At 44.7% G+C, this 15221-nt stretch overlaps 1 protein-coding gene across 1 annotated transcript in view; it reads left to right on the top strand.

Annotated features, from left to right (window-relative positions):
• Positions 1 to 7194: 7194 nt before the first annotated feature.
• tgm1l1 (transglutaminase 1 like 1) overlaps positions 7195 to 15221 on the top strand; it is a 57113-nt gene continuing 49086 nt past the window's right edge. Inside the window, 1 exon segment of the mRNA XM_034183185.1 lies at positions 7195 to 7442. The gene's annotated coding sequence lies outside the window, so the exon portion shown is untranslated.

The following is a 15221-nucleotide window of genomic DNA, read 5'->3' on the forward strand; positions in this document are numbered from 1 at the left end:
AAGTGTGTCTGACAGGGTGATGAGTGTGAAGTTGGAAATTGAAGGAGTGATGATGAATATCATCAGTGCATATGCCCCACAGGTAGGTTGTGAGATGGAGAAAGAAGATTTCTGGAATGTGTTAGATGAGGTGGTGGAGAGTGTGCAAGCATGAAGCATGAAAGAGTGGTGATAGGAGCGGACTTCAATGGGCATGTTGGTGAAGGGAACAGAGGTGATGAGGAAGTAATGGGTAGATATGGTATCAAGGATAGGAATGGGGAAGGACAGATGGTAGTTGATTTTGCAAAAAGGATGAAAATGGCTGTGGTGAATACCTACTTTAAGAAAAGGGAGGAGCACAGGGTAACATATAAAAGTGGAGGAAGGTGGACTACATTCTTTATAGGAGATGCAAGCTAAAAGAAATGAGACTGTAAGGTGGTGGCAGGAGAGAGTGTCAGACAGCATAGGATGGTTGTTTGTAGGATGACTTTAGAGGTAAAGAAGACGAAGAGAGTGAGAGCTCAACAAAGGATCAGATGGTGGAAGCTGAAGGAGGAAGAATGTTGTGTGAAATTTAGCGAGCAGGTGAGAGAAGCACTGGTTGGAGGGGAAGCTATTTTGGACAACTGGAAAAGTACTGCAGATGTGGTGAGGGAGACAGCTAGGACAGTACTGGGTATGACATCTGGACAGTGGAAGGAAGACAAGGAGACTTGGTGGTGGAATGAAGAGGTCCAGAAAAGCATAAGGAGAAAGAGGTTGGCAAAAACGTTTTGGGATAGCTGGAAAGATGAAGAACGTAGACAGGAGTACAAGGAGATGCGGCGTAAGGCGAAAAGAGAAGTGGCAAACGCTAAGGAAAAGGCATATTGCGAGCTGTACAAGAAGTTGAATAGTAAGGAAGGAGAAAAGGACTTGTACCAATTGGCCAGACAAAGGGACAGAGTTGGAAAGGATATGCAGCAGGTTAGGGTGGTAAAAGATGCACATGGCAATGTGCTGACAAGTGAGGAGTGTGTGCTGAGAAGGTGGAGGGAATATCAGGAAGTACAAGAGATTAGTAAGGAAGAAGTGAGGGCTGCTATGAAGAAGATGAAGAGTGGAAAGGCAGTTGGTCCAGATGACATTCCAGTGGAGGCATGGAAATGTCTAGGAGAGATGGCAGTAGAGTTTCTAACCAGATTGTTTAATAAAATCTTGGAAAGTGAGAGGATGCCTGAGGAGTGGAGATGAAGTGTGCTGGTTCCTATTTTTAAGAACAAGGGTGATGTGCAGAGCTGCAGTAACTACAGAGGCATAAAGTTGATCAGCCACAGCATGAAGTCATGGGAAAGAGTGGTAGAAGCTAGGCTTAGAAAACAGATTAAGATCTGTGAAAAGCAATATGGTTTCATGCCGAGAAAGAGCATTACAGATGCAATGTTTGCTCTGAGAATACTGTTGGAGAAGTACAGAGAAGGCCAGAAAGAGTTACATTGTGTGTTTGTGGACTTAGAAAAAGCTTATGATAGGGTGCCAAGAGAAGAGCTGTGGTATTGTATGAGTTAGTCTGGAGTGGCAGAGAAGTATGTTAGGGTAGTACAGGACATGTACAGGAACAGTGCGCAGTCGGAATGACAGACTCATTCAAGGTGGAGGTGGGATTACACCAACGATCAGCTCTGAGTCCTTTCTTGTTTGCAGTGGTGATGGACAGGTTAACGGATGAGATCAGACAGGAGTCTCCATGGACTATGATGTTTGCAGATGACATTATGATCTGTAGTGAGAGTAGAGAGCAAGTTGAGTCTAGTCTGGAGAGGTGGAGATATGCTTTGGAGAGAAGGGGAATGAAAGTCAGTAGAAGCAAGACTGAGTACATGTGTGTGAATGGAAGGGAGCGCAGTGGAATAGTGCAGTTACAAGAAGTAGAGGTGGTGAAAGTAGATGAGTTTAAATATTTGGGGTCAACTGTTCAAAGTAATGGAGAGTGTGGTAGAGAGGTGAAGAAGAGAGTGCAGGCAGGGTGGAGTGGATGGAGAAAGGTGGCAGGAGTGATTTGTGACCGAAGAATATCAGCAAGAATGAAGGGGAAAGTTTACAAGACAGTAGTGAGACCAGCTACGTTGTATGGCGTAGAGACGGTGGCACTAACAAAAAGACAGGAGGCAGAGCTGGAGGTGGCAGAGCTGAAGATGTTGAGATTCTCTTTGGGAGTGACGAGAATGGACAAAATTAGAAATGAACATATCAGAGGGACAGCTCAGATGGAACAGTTTGGAGACAAAGTCAGAGAGGCAAGACTGAGATGGATCCATGATTTCCAAAAACAATTTGAGATGTGGACTCATCAGACCACAGCACACTTTTCCACTTTGCGTCTGTCTATTTCAAATGAGCTCTGGCCCAGAGAAGGCGGCAGTGTTTCTGGATGTTGTTGATGTATGGCTTTCGCTTTGCATGGTAGAGTTTTAATGTGCACTTGTAGATGTAGCGACGAACTGTGTTAACTGACAATGGTTTTCTGAAGTGTTCCTGAGCCCTTTACACAATGATGTCAGTTTTTAATGCAGTGCTGACTGAGGGATCGAAGGTCACGGGCATTCAGTGTTGGTTTTCGGCTTTGATGCTTACGTGTATAACGTTCTCCAGATTCTCTGAATCTTCTGATTATATTATGGACTGTAGATGATGGAATCCCTAAATTCCTTGCAATTGAGCATTGAGAAACATTGTTCTTAAACTGTTTTTTCACACAACTGTTCACAAAGTGATGAGCCTCGCCCCATCTTTGCTTGTGAATGGTTGAACCTTTTGGTGATGCTCCTTTTATACCCAGTCATGACACTCACCTGTTTTCAATTAACTTGTTCACGTGTGGAATGTTCCAAACAGATGTTCTTTGAGCATTCATCAACTTTCCCAGTCTTTTGTTGCCCCGTTCCAACTTTTTTGAAATGTCTTGCAGGCATCCATTTCAAAATGAGCAAATATTTGCACAAAAACAAAAAGTCTATCAGTTTGAACATTAAATATCTTGTCTTTGTGGTGTTTTCAATTGAATATAGGTTGAAGAAGATTTGCAAATCATTCTATTCTGTTTTTATTTACATTTTACACAATGTCCCAACTTCATTGGAATTGGGGTTGTAATAATAATAATAATAATAATAATAATGATGATGATGATGATGATGATAACCGTGTGTATATAATAACAACAACTTAATTCAAAAATACAATAAGACAGTAAATTAACATAAAAATACATAATTATCAGGAAATAAAAGGGTTGAGTTCCTCTTCTAAAAATTGTTGAGGTCTAAGGTTCTAAAATCATTCTGAACTCACATGTCATTCCAACTCATTGCTTAATTTATTACCACCCTTAAAAATGTCAGCTCACTATTTTATAAACACTACCCAATCTAGAGCCCATGGATCCCCACAGGCAGCATGGTAGTTTTGGAATAAGCCTGTAAATTACAAAAATGTAGAAAGTGCATCACTGCAAATACTTGCTGGATGCACTGCCCATTTATGGTTTCTACATCACAAAGGCACAACAAAGGGGTACAAACACTTCCACTCTATTTTGTGTCTTTTCAGAGCAGATGCAGGGGGGCAGCAAGACGAAAGGGAAAAGTGGGCTCAGAGCTCCTGTTTGCATCGTCTTATGGGAATTGCTTGTCTTTGAATTGATGAGGATTAGGGCAGTTTAATTGGAGACTCAAGTATATTTTTTAGCCTGTGCACCTATTTACAGATGCCTAATTTTTCAGTTTTGATATGTCCAGACAAGACCTGTCCACCACTGAAACAGAATACAAAATGTGATGTGATATTAATTGACGGAGACACGTTGTGTGGTAATAAAAAGAAGAAACTCCACCAATCAGGCCTGTATGGTAGAGTGGAGAGACAGAAGCTACTCCTTAGTAAAAGGCACATGGCAGCCTGCCTGAAGTTTGTCGCACCATCCCTACAGTGAAGCCTGGTGGTGGCAGCATCATGCTGTGGGGATGTTTATCAGTAGCAGGAACTGGGAGACTAGTCAGGATTGAGGGAAAGATGAATGCAGCAATGTACAGAGAAATCCTGGATGAAAACCTGCTCTAGAGCACTCTTGACCTCAGACTGGGGCGATGGTTCATGTTTCAGAATGACAGTAATACGATACGAAACGATACGATACAATACAATATGATACAATATGATACAGTACGATACGATACGATACAATACGATACAATATGGTACAATATGATACACTTTATTGTCCCTTCCGGGAAACTTGTCTTGGACTCCAAGACCTGCACAGATAAAGCTGCCAAGGCATAATTACAAAACTCATGCATATTGCACATAACTTAATACACACACCAATGTTGCACATAACCCTTTTGCACAGCAGTCTCACACAAAAGGTTCATGCATATTGCATATATCCCTAATACACATATCCATATTGCACATACACCTATTGCACAGCAGTCTCACACAGATGGTTCATGCATATTGCACATATCCCTAACACATACCCATATACAACCCTAAGCACACAACCAAGATATCAAAGGAGTGGCTTCAAGACAACTCTCTGAATGTCCTTGAGTGGCCCAGCCAGAGCCCAGACTTGAATCTGATTGAACATTTCTGGAGAGATCTGAAAATAGCTGTGCAATGACACTCCCCATCCAACCTGGAGCTTGAGAGGCGCTGCAAAGAGGAATGGGCAAAACTGCCCAAAGATAGGTGTGCCAGGCTTGTGGCTTCATATTCAACTGAGGCTGTAATTGCTGCCAAAGGTGCATCAACAAAGTATTGATCAAAGCTGCTAATACTTACGTACAAGTGATTTCTTATTATTATTTTTTTTTGATACATTTGTAAAAAAACAAACAAACAAACAAAACAAAACTTTTTCACCTTGTCATTATGGGGTGTTGTGAATAGAATTTTGAGGGAAACTATTTACTCCATTTTGTAATAAGGTTGTAACAACAAAATGTGAAGAAGTGAAGCGCTGTGAATACTTTCTGGATGAATCATATGCTGGGGCTGCACAGTCTCACTCTTTGTGGCTTTATTTAGAATGCTCGTGAACTGTATTCTAGAAATTTACCGTCAGAGGAGAAGTGAAAGTGTGCGGGTTTGTGGGGACTTTCACCTTTTTTGCAAAGTTTTGTCATCTTCAGTATTAGCTGTAGGGTACTCTTTATGGAGGAAGTTCAAACATGAACTATACCCTTGTCAAAACAGCATTATTTATTTATTTAGGTCTCCATAGTTAGAACTCTGTCCGTAGATAAACAGCTGCAATAGTCAAAATATATCAACATAATTATTGTGATAAAGACGTGGTTATTGCAACTTCCAGATACACTGTGTCACTGCTTGAGGCAAGAAATAGATTTTTGTCTGGACATCCTCCATATTTATCTGCTTTTTGGGAATCGGAGTAATAATTAAAAGTTATTGGTTGAAATAAAAGGATTAATAAATGAAATAGTTTTGACTGTGTTGAATGTTTGGTCTCCAAAGTAAAGGTCAAACAAGGTCGACGTATATTGGATTCTATAACTTGTGAGGTATGTTACCCTATAACACAATAACGAAGCATGACAGACGGTGTAAACTATTACTTTTTAGAATCCTGTTAACCCAACCAATAATTTGCATCATTTTATACTGAAATTGGAGCAACTTTAACTTTTGACCCCTGTACAACCTGAAACTGACCTTTTTTGCTCAACCTGGTCTCACAGCAAGTCGTGATTCAGCAGCATGAAACATACATTAATCTATTGGTTCATGATATTGTGACAAAAAATGCCTCATTTTGTTTTTTGTGAAGTAATTTTAAAATAATGTAGGCATCCAAAATAAAAGTAGGATGTTTACAAATGCTGTCAGTGGCGGCGCCAAGGGGGGGCTTAAGCCCCCCCAATATTGAGCCAAGCCAAGCCCCCCTCAGCTCCCCCAATAATTCTGCCAATAATGTGAATAGCGACTAACATATTTGTGGATCTCAACTGCAGTTTTGCGTTGAGAATGTCTCAATATTGTGTAACTGAGCAAAGTGATGAATGTGTGTGTTTGGTGATCCACCAATGCTGAATCACCCTTCACAAACAGAAATTTCAGTTTTGCAAATAAACATTTATTTGTAAAAACCCACACAAAAGTTACAAATGAGAAATTTGTGTTTGTGGATCACAAAGCACGTGATTTATACCACATTTTAGAGGCACATAGGTGACTAAAACATATACCATGGTATTTATAAAGCTATTTACTATATATTGTTCATTTCAATGACCTTTTGTGGAGCCCCTCCAACTTTTAGCCCAGCCCCCCCAACAAACATTTGGCGCCGCCACTGAATGCTGTGTTGAAAGATGTAAGTGCTGTGGTATATAGCCAGTAAGAGATCTTTGATATGTGAAGTGAATTTGGTGAAACTACACCTCATAACAAAGACTGAATTTACCAATTTAACAACAACAACAACAACAAAAAAGCTCCAAAATGATGCAAAATAACAAACTAAGTGCTGTTGTATAACCAATAAGAGATATTATTCACTGTGTGAATATGATGAAACGGGGCCTCATAATGTAAGTTCCTTCGCCTGCTCCCTTGTTTGCACTCAGGGTCGCCACAGCAAATCCAAGGTGGATCTGCATGTCAAATTGGCACAAGTTTTACGCCGGATGCATTTGATTTTGTCAATGAAATAATATGCAAAACAATGGAAAATGACATTTTTACAAACTGAGTGCTGCGGTATAAACTGCAGGAGATCTTTGATGTGTGAAGTGAATTTGCTGACATGACACTTTAGTACAGTGAAGATTTGAATATATTTCTAGTATCTCTTTTCGTTTTTGCACTTTGTAGACGGTCCCTGCGGGTTCCAGTCTCCTGCACGTTCCAGTTTTTATTTGTCCAGTTCGTTTTGAAGAAAATGAGGTTGTAGGTCGTTGTCTCCCTCCTGAGTGTGTGTTGACAACCAGTGTGTGTTGTCTTTCTCTTATATTTACTGAACTTGGGACTTCGTAATGTCTGGTTTTATTACTGTGGGCACATTTCGGTTCCTCCCCGCCCTCCGCTCTCTCTTTCCGTTATCTCACTGAACTAACTCATCCCGTTGGGCTCTTTCCTGTTAATCATAGCTCACTGTGTGTGGTAATCAGGTTGCGTGCTTTCTGAGCCGCGCGTATTTTACGCAGCGCACCCAAAAAGTGCTCGGCGTGATCTGATCGGTGGGAGTGGGCTGAGCTGCGTGGGAACAGGGGTGTGTGTCGGACACGCACTTACGTTCCAGGCCTGGCACGGCTATATAAGAAGTGTGATCAAAAGAGTCGAGCCAGGAAAAAAAAAAGTTTCCAAAGTTTGTACACTCCGGCCAGCTGAAGGATTAGAAGCCTGAGGAGGAATCAGCTGATCCAAGTGCAGAGAAAGAAAACAAAAAAGTAAGTTTTTACTCACTCCTTCTGTTTCCTATGTGTCTTACTGAATGCATATCCTAACGGTTTCTTCTTTTGATATATATATCTCACTGTAAACCCGAACAAGTTAGCAAAACTCAAAAATATTGCCACAATTTTTTTTAGTTAATAAACTTAAATGTCAGTTGTTGGATGGATGTTCATTAAGTAAAAGTAGGTAAGTCCCCTCGGCTGCTCTCTTGTCTTTCACTTGGGGTCGCCACAGCTGATCCGAGGTGGATGCATGTAGAGCTGGCACAAGTTTTACACCGGATGCCCTTCCTGATGCAACTCCACATTACATGGAGGAATGTGGCAGGGGTGAGGTTTGAACTACAAACCTTCTGCACCAAAACCAACTTACCACTTGGTCACCACCCCTGCTAAAGTGTTCATTAAGTCAACTCAAATATTTTCTTACGATTACTTAATTCTTTTAAGTTGTGCTTAAGTTATGCTTTGAAGTTTTACGTACTTAATATACAGTTAGTTCCAGTCAATCAAAAATTTGGTTTAATTACTAAAAAAGCAAGACCATGTTACACAAACTTGAAATATTTAAGGAAGTAGAACAATTTTTAGTTTGAGTTTACACTACTTAATCTTTTTGATTAATTTGAACCTTTGGGTTTATAGTGTATCTATCTATATAAGGGTCATGGGCTGGGTTTGTGTCTATATTTAATCTGCCTGACTGGTTTTTGGCCAGAGGGCTGCTAATATTCTGCTCTGTGTGACTTAAAAGCACGTGCAAAAGGATTCATCAGTGAATATTGGATAACAAAATTTGGAGAAACAGTTAAGTGTTGTAAGAAGTGAAGAGTTGTGTTTTTAAATGCTGTTGGAAATGACAAAACATTCCTCCAAATTCTCAAAAGTCACAGTTATAATAATATTAATTTATTTTATAACTTTTTACCACATCAATACAAAGTGGGCAGCATGGTGACTTAGTGGTTAGCATTGTTCCCTCAAAGCAAGAAGGTCATGGGATCACTTCCCACTTGGTTGTTTTTGTGTCATTTGCATGTTCTGCAAGTGTTCACATGGGTTCCCTCTGGGCGCTCCGGCTTCTTCCCACTTCCGAAGACATGCTGGTTAGGTGAACTGGAAGCTTTAAATTAACTGTAGGTGTGAATGAGGTTGTCTATATGTGGCCCTGTGATATAGTGGCATCCTGTCCAGTGTGTACCGCGCCTCACGCTGTTGTGTGGGCCGCCAGAAGAGGTACTGCTGGCCCACCACCAAAGGGCGCCCTGCCTGAAGTGCGGGCTTCAGGCACGAGAGGGCGCTGCCGCCACGGACACAGCCGGGAGTGACAGCTGTCACTCATTAATTCCTGACAGCTGTCACACATTCTTCATCATCACACTCCATAAAGACCAGACGTCATCTCCACCTCGTTGCCGAGATATCGTACTTCATTGTAGCAGTACCAGATCCGACAGTCGGGGACAGTGATCACCTGGGAATTCGGGACTTGGCGGCTCCAGTATTCTCTGGGTTCGGTGGCGGAGGAAATCGTGTGGTTCCGGTTCATCTCAGGATAGACGTCTTCTATCCTCTATCCTTTGTGATTTGACTGTAATTATATTCTGAGATTGTCTGTATATTCGTTGTGCAAGTTTCACAACATTAAATTGTTACTTTTTGGCTCATCTATTGGCCGTTCATTTGCGCCCCCTGTTGTGGGTCCGTGTCACTACACTTTCACAACAGGATATCTCGGCCAGCGTCATGGACTCCGAGGGGCATCACCCGGTTGTTGAACGACCAATGGGAGAGCAGGGAGCGCAGGCGTCTGCAGGAGACGTGATTGGTGAGCTGCAGCACATTCTCACCGCCTTTACGACTCGGTTAGATCAGATGACTGAGCAAAATATCCTCCTGAACCGCAGGGTGGAGGCTCTCTCCGCACAGATGGTGGCGAGCGCTCAGGGCGCTGCTGCAGCTCGTCCTCCTGCCGACCCTGTGCAGGATATGAACGTTCCAGTGGTGGTTCAACAACCCCTCCCACCATCCCCTGAAGCATACATAAGCCCTCCTGAGCCGTACGGAGGTTGTGTGGAGACGTGCGCGGACTTTCTTATGCAGTGTTCGCTCGTCTTCGCACAACGTCCCGTCATGTACGCGTCAGATGCTAGTAAAATAGCTTATGTGATTGCTCTGCTTCGGGGTAAAGCACGCGCCTGGGCTACGGCGCTCTGGGAACAGAACTCACGGTTGTTATCAGCATACACTGGGTTTGTGGGGGAGTTCAGAACAGTGTTTGATCACCCTAACAGAGGAGAGACCGCTTCAACAGTGCTGCTGTCAATGAGACAGGGACGCGAGAGCGCAGCCGCTTATGCAGTCAACTTCCGCATCGCGGCTGCGAGGTCCGGCTGGAATAACGTTGCGCTCTGCGCCACCTTCATAAACGGACTGTCGTTGGTTCTGAAGGAGCAGCTGGTAGCTAAGGAGGAACCGCGGGATTTAGATGGGCTTATCGATCTCGTTATACGGTTAGACAATCGGTTGGAGGAACGCCGTCGGGAGCGAGGCGAAGGACGTGACCGGATACGCGCTGCCCCTCTCCCTTCCGGGTTCGAAAAGGCGCCGCCCTCCCCACGCTCCACAGCCACAGCGCTCCGTGGGGCAACAGCTCCCCCTGCTGATGTTGTTAGAGAAACGCACAGGGCCAAAATGAGGAGGCTGATCCGTGGAGAGTGTTTTCTCTGCAGCTCAACTGAGCACACACAGAAAAACTGCCCCAAACAGCCAAAACAACACTCGCCCTTAGAGACTGGGCTAAGGGGGGGGGTCAAAACATTCAAGTGAGACACACACAGATTGCCACACGACTCCCAGTTACAATCCTGAGCGGGGATTTAACCCTTCAAGCCCCAGCACTGATGGACACAGGGTCAGAAGGGAGTCTGCTAGACAGCAGATGGGCAAGGGAGGTAGGGCTCCCTCTGGTGGCGCTTCCTTCGCCAGTGCAGGTGCGGGCACTAGATGGCACCCTCCTCCTTTAATCACACACAAGACACAACCAGTAACTCTGGTGGTGTCTGGAAACCATCGGGAGGAGATTGAGTTTTTTGTAACTCCTTCTACCTCCCGCGTGATTTTGGGCTTCCCATGGATGTTGAAGCACAATCCCCGGATTGATTGGCCGTCTGGGGTGGTGGTTCAGTGGAGCGAAACCTGCCATCGGGTGTGTTTAGGATCCTCGGTTCCCCCCGGTTTACAGGCTAAGGAGGAGGTCAAAGTCCCTCCCAATCTGACGGCAGTGCCGGTTAAGTACCACGATCTTGCTGACGTCTTCAGCAAGGATCTGGCACTCACCCTTCCCCCGCACCGTCCGTACGATTGTGCCATTGATTTGGTTCCAGGCGCTTAGTTTCCGTCCAGCAGGCTGTACAACCTCTCACGACCTGAGCGTGAATCAATGGAGACCTACATCCGGGACTCATTAGCTGCCGGGCTGATCCGGAACTCCACCTCCCCGATGGGGGCAGCTTTCTTTTTTGTGGGCAAGAAAGATGGCGGACTCCGTCCATGCATTGATTTCAGGGGGCTGAATGAGATTACGGTTCGCAACCGATACCCGTTGCCATTGTTGGATTCCGTGTTCACCCCCCTGCATGGAGCCAAAATCTTTACTAAGCTGGATCTTAGAAATGCGTATCACCTGGTTCGGATCCGGAAGGGAGACGAATGGAAGATGGCATTTAACACCCCGTTAGGTCACTTTGAGTACCTGGTCATGCCGTTCGGCCTCACCAACGCCCCCGCGACGTTCCAAGCCTTGGTTAACGACGTCTTGCGGGACTTCCTGCACCGATTCGTCTTCGTATATCTGGATGATATTCTCATCTTTTCTCCGGATCCTGAGACCCATGTCCAGCATGTACATCAGGTCTTGCAGCGGTTGTTAAAGAACCGACTGTTTGTGAAGGGCGAGAAGTGCGAGTTTCACCGCACGTCTTTGTCCTTCCTGGGGTTTATCATCTCCTCTAACTCCGTCGCCCCTGATCCAGCCAAGGTTGCAGCAGTGAGAGATTGGCCCCAACCAACAAGCCGTAGGAAGCTGCAACAGTTCCTCGGCTTCGCTAATTTGTATAGGAGGTTCATTAAGGGCTACAGTCAGGTAGTTAGCCCCCTGACAGCCCTGACCTCTCCAAAAGTCCCCTTCACCTGGTCGGATCGGTGCGAAGCCGCGTTCAAGGAGTTGAAACGACGGTTCTCTACTGTGCCAGTTTTGGTGCAGCCCAACCCTAGCCGCCAGTTCGTGGTTGAAGTGGACGCCTCTGACTCAGGGATAGGAACCGTGCTATCCCAGAGTGGAGAGACCGATAAGGTTCTTCACCCGTGTGCCTACTTTTCTCGCAGGTTGACCCCAGCTGAACGGAACTATGACGTCGGCAATCGAGAACTCCTTGCAGTGAAAGAGGCTCTTGAGGAGTGGAGACACCTGTTGGAGGGAGCGTCTGAGCCATTCACAGTTTTCACTGACCATCGGAACCTGGAGTATATCAGGACCGCCAAGCGGCTGAACCCCAGGCAAGCCCGCTGGTCACTGTTCTTCGGACGTTTTGACTTCCGGATCACCTATCGCCCCGGGACCAAGAACCAGAGATCGGATGCCTTGTCCCGGGTACACGAAGACGAAGTCAAAACGGTGCTGTCAGATCCACCGGTGCCCATCATCCCAGAGTCCGCTATCGTGGCCACCCTCACCTGGGACGTGGAGAAGACCGTCTGGGAGCCCGGACATCCCTCTACAAGTACAGTCACCAAAACTGATGGACAGGTTCATTGGACCCTTCAAAATCCTCAAAGTCCTCAGCCCTGCCGCAGTGAAGCTCCAGCTCCCGGCTTCACTGCGGATCCACCCGGTGTTCCATGTTTCCAGGATCAAGCCTCACCACACCTCACCCCTCTGTGCTCCCGGTCCGGCGCCGCCTCCTGCCCGGATCATTGACGGGGAGCCGGCTTGGACTGTGCGCCGGCTCCTGGACGTCCGTCGAATGGGCCGGGGGTTCCAATATCTGGTGGACTGGGAAGGGTATGGACCCGAAGAACGCTCCTGGGTGAAGAGGAGCTTCATCCTGGATCCGGCCCTCCTGGCCGACTTCTACCGCCGACACCCCGACAAACCTGGTCAAGCGCCAGGAGGCGCCCGTTGGGGGGGGGGGGGGGGGGTCCTGTTGTGTGGGCCGCCAGAAGAGGTACTGCTGGCCCACCACCAAAGGGCACCCTGCCTGAAGTGCAGGCTTCAGGCACGAGAGGGCGCTGCCGCCACGGACACAGCCGGGAGTGACAGCTGTCACTCATTAATTCCTGACAGCTGTCACACATTCTTCATCATCACACTCCATAAAGACCAGACGTCATCTCCACCTCGTTGCCGAGATATCGTACTTCATTGTAGCAGTACCAGATCCGACAGTCGGGGACAGTGATCACCTGGGAATTCGGGACTTGGCGGCTCCAGTATTCTCTGGGTTCGGTGGCGGAGGAAATCGTGTGGTTCCGGTTCATCTCAGGATAGACGTCTTCTATCCTCGAGCCTGCCCACACGTCACCTTTGTGATTTGACTGTAATTATATTCTGAGATTGTCTGTATATTCGTTGTGCACGTTTCACAACATTAAATTGTTACTTTTTGGCTCATCTATTGGCCGTTCATTTGCGTCCCCTGTTGTGGGTCCGTGTCACTACACTTTCACAACACACGCACTATGATTGCTCCAGCACTCCTGTGACCCTCGATTGCAGCAAGCAGTTATTGTGAATAAATACAAAGTGGTGCAGAGCATTAACAGATTTAAAGGGATCGTATTACTCAAGGTTTCAACAAGTCTGTATAAATCACTGGGTGTCTTCAAAACAGATATTATAATTTACAGGAAAAAAAAAATCAGACAAAACAGTTTCAGTTTTCCAAAAAAAAAAAAAAAAAAAGAAAGAAAGAAAGACTGGCTTCTGTGCCTGTTACTAGAGGTGGGCGATACCAGGAATTTTGGTATTGATCCGATACCAAGTAAATACAGGCCCACTATGGCCGATATCAATACCGATACTGATACTTTTTCATATTTAAGCTTCATAGATCCAAAAGATCCAAAAGACCTAGGACAGAATTTCGCCAAACATTGTACGTGACAAGAAAATACTTTATTATCACAATCAACATTTTTGTTTAAAAAAATATCACTCAACACAACTTAAAATCTCCTGAGGTAGAGGGTTGACAAACCACAATACAAGGGTGCGCTGCTCCGTGTTGTGTGACACAGTGCAGCACTGCTCTTACAGACAGAGAGCAGACTTTGATGAATCTGCGTGCACAGCAGTCAGTGCATGCGGGAGAGAAAAAACGCTTGAGTATCGATCTTTTTACACGAGGATCGTTCAATATCAATACCAGCGTTGGTATCGATATTATCTATATTAGGATCGATCCGCCCACCTCTACCTGTTACTTTAAATGGAAAGGAGCTGCTGTTGATCACACCATCTCTTTCATCAGAAAGGCAGAATGTGTTGTTTTTCTCTATAAATGATACATGCATTTCACACAGAGTGCACACCATTCATTCAATTCAATTTCAATTCCATTTATTTATATAGTACCAAATCATAACAAAATTGTCCCAAGGTGCTTCACATGGGTTGGGTCTAACCTTACCAATCCACCCAAGCAAGCACATAGGTGACAGTGGTAATGAAAAGCTTCCTCTGATTTTTTTTTTTTTTTTTTTTTTGAGGAAGAAACCTCAGAGCAGAGCTCAGAGCAGGACAACCTCTGCTTGAACACTCATAGGACTGTGGCCCTTTGAAGATGATTACGGTGAAATGTAAAGATCATGGAACTGTAAATTTAACACAAAAACACTTTATATACACAATGACCCCTTTAATACTGGCAATATGTGGTTTTTAGTGCATTTGACATTTGATAAACATCACCTGACAAACACACACCAAACCCAATCATTTAAAGAGCCTGTTGTTGCTATTGGGAGGAGTGACTTGAACTTGAAGCGCTTATCTTTGGGCCCAGCAGGAACAGTGGCTGTGGTTGCATGCCAACACAAACTGACTGAAGAGCCGTGGTGAGTACAACCCCTGGCAAAAATTATGGAATCACCGGCCTCAGAGGATGTTCATTCAGTTGTTTAATTTTGTAGAAAAAAAGCAGATCACAGACATGACACAAAACTAAAGTCATTTCAAATGGCAACTTTCTGGCTTTAAGAAACACTATAAGAAATCAAGAAAAAAAAGATTGTGGCAGTCAGTAACGGTTACTTTTTTAGACCAAGCAGAGGAAAAAAATATGGAATCACTCAATTCTGAGGAAAAAATTATGGAATCACCCTGTAAATTTTCATCCCCAAAACTAACACCTGCATCATATCAGATCTGCTCGTTTGTCTGCATCTAAAAAGGAGTGATCACACCTTGGAGAGCTGTTGCACCAAGTGGACTGACATGAATCATGGCTCCAACACGAGAGATGTCAATTGAAACAAAGGAGAGGATTATCAAACTCTTAAAAGAGGGTAAATCATCACGCAATGTTGCAAAAGATGTTGGTTGTTCACAGTCAGCTGTGTCTAAACTCTGGACCAAATACAAACAACAAGGGAAGGTTGTTAAAGGCAAACATACTGGTAGACCAAGGAAGACATCAAAGCGTCAAGACAGAAAACTTAAAGCAATAGTCTCAAAAATCGAAAAATGCACAACAAAACAAATGAGGAACGAAT

This window comes from Thalassophryne amazonica, chromosome 12 (assembly GCF_902500255.1).
Source record: "Thalassophryne amazonica chromosome 12, fThaAma1.1, whole genome shotgun sequence".
In the NCBI taxonomy this organism is placed as follows: Eukaryota; Metazoa; Chordata; class Actinopteri; order Batrachoidiformes; family Batrachoididae; genus Thalassophryne; species Thalassophryne amazonica.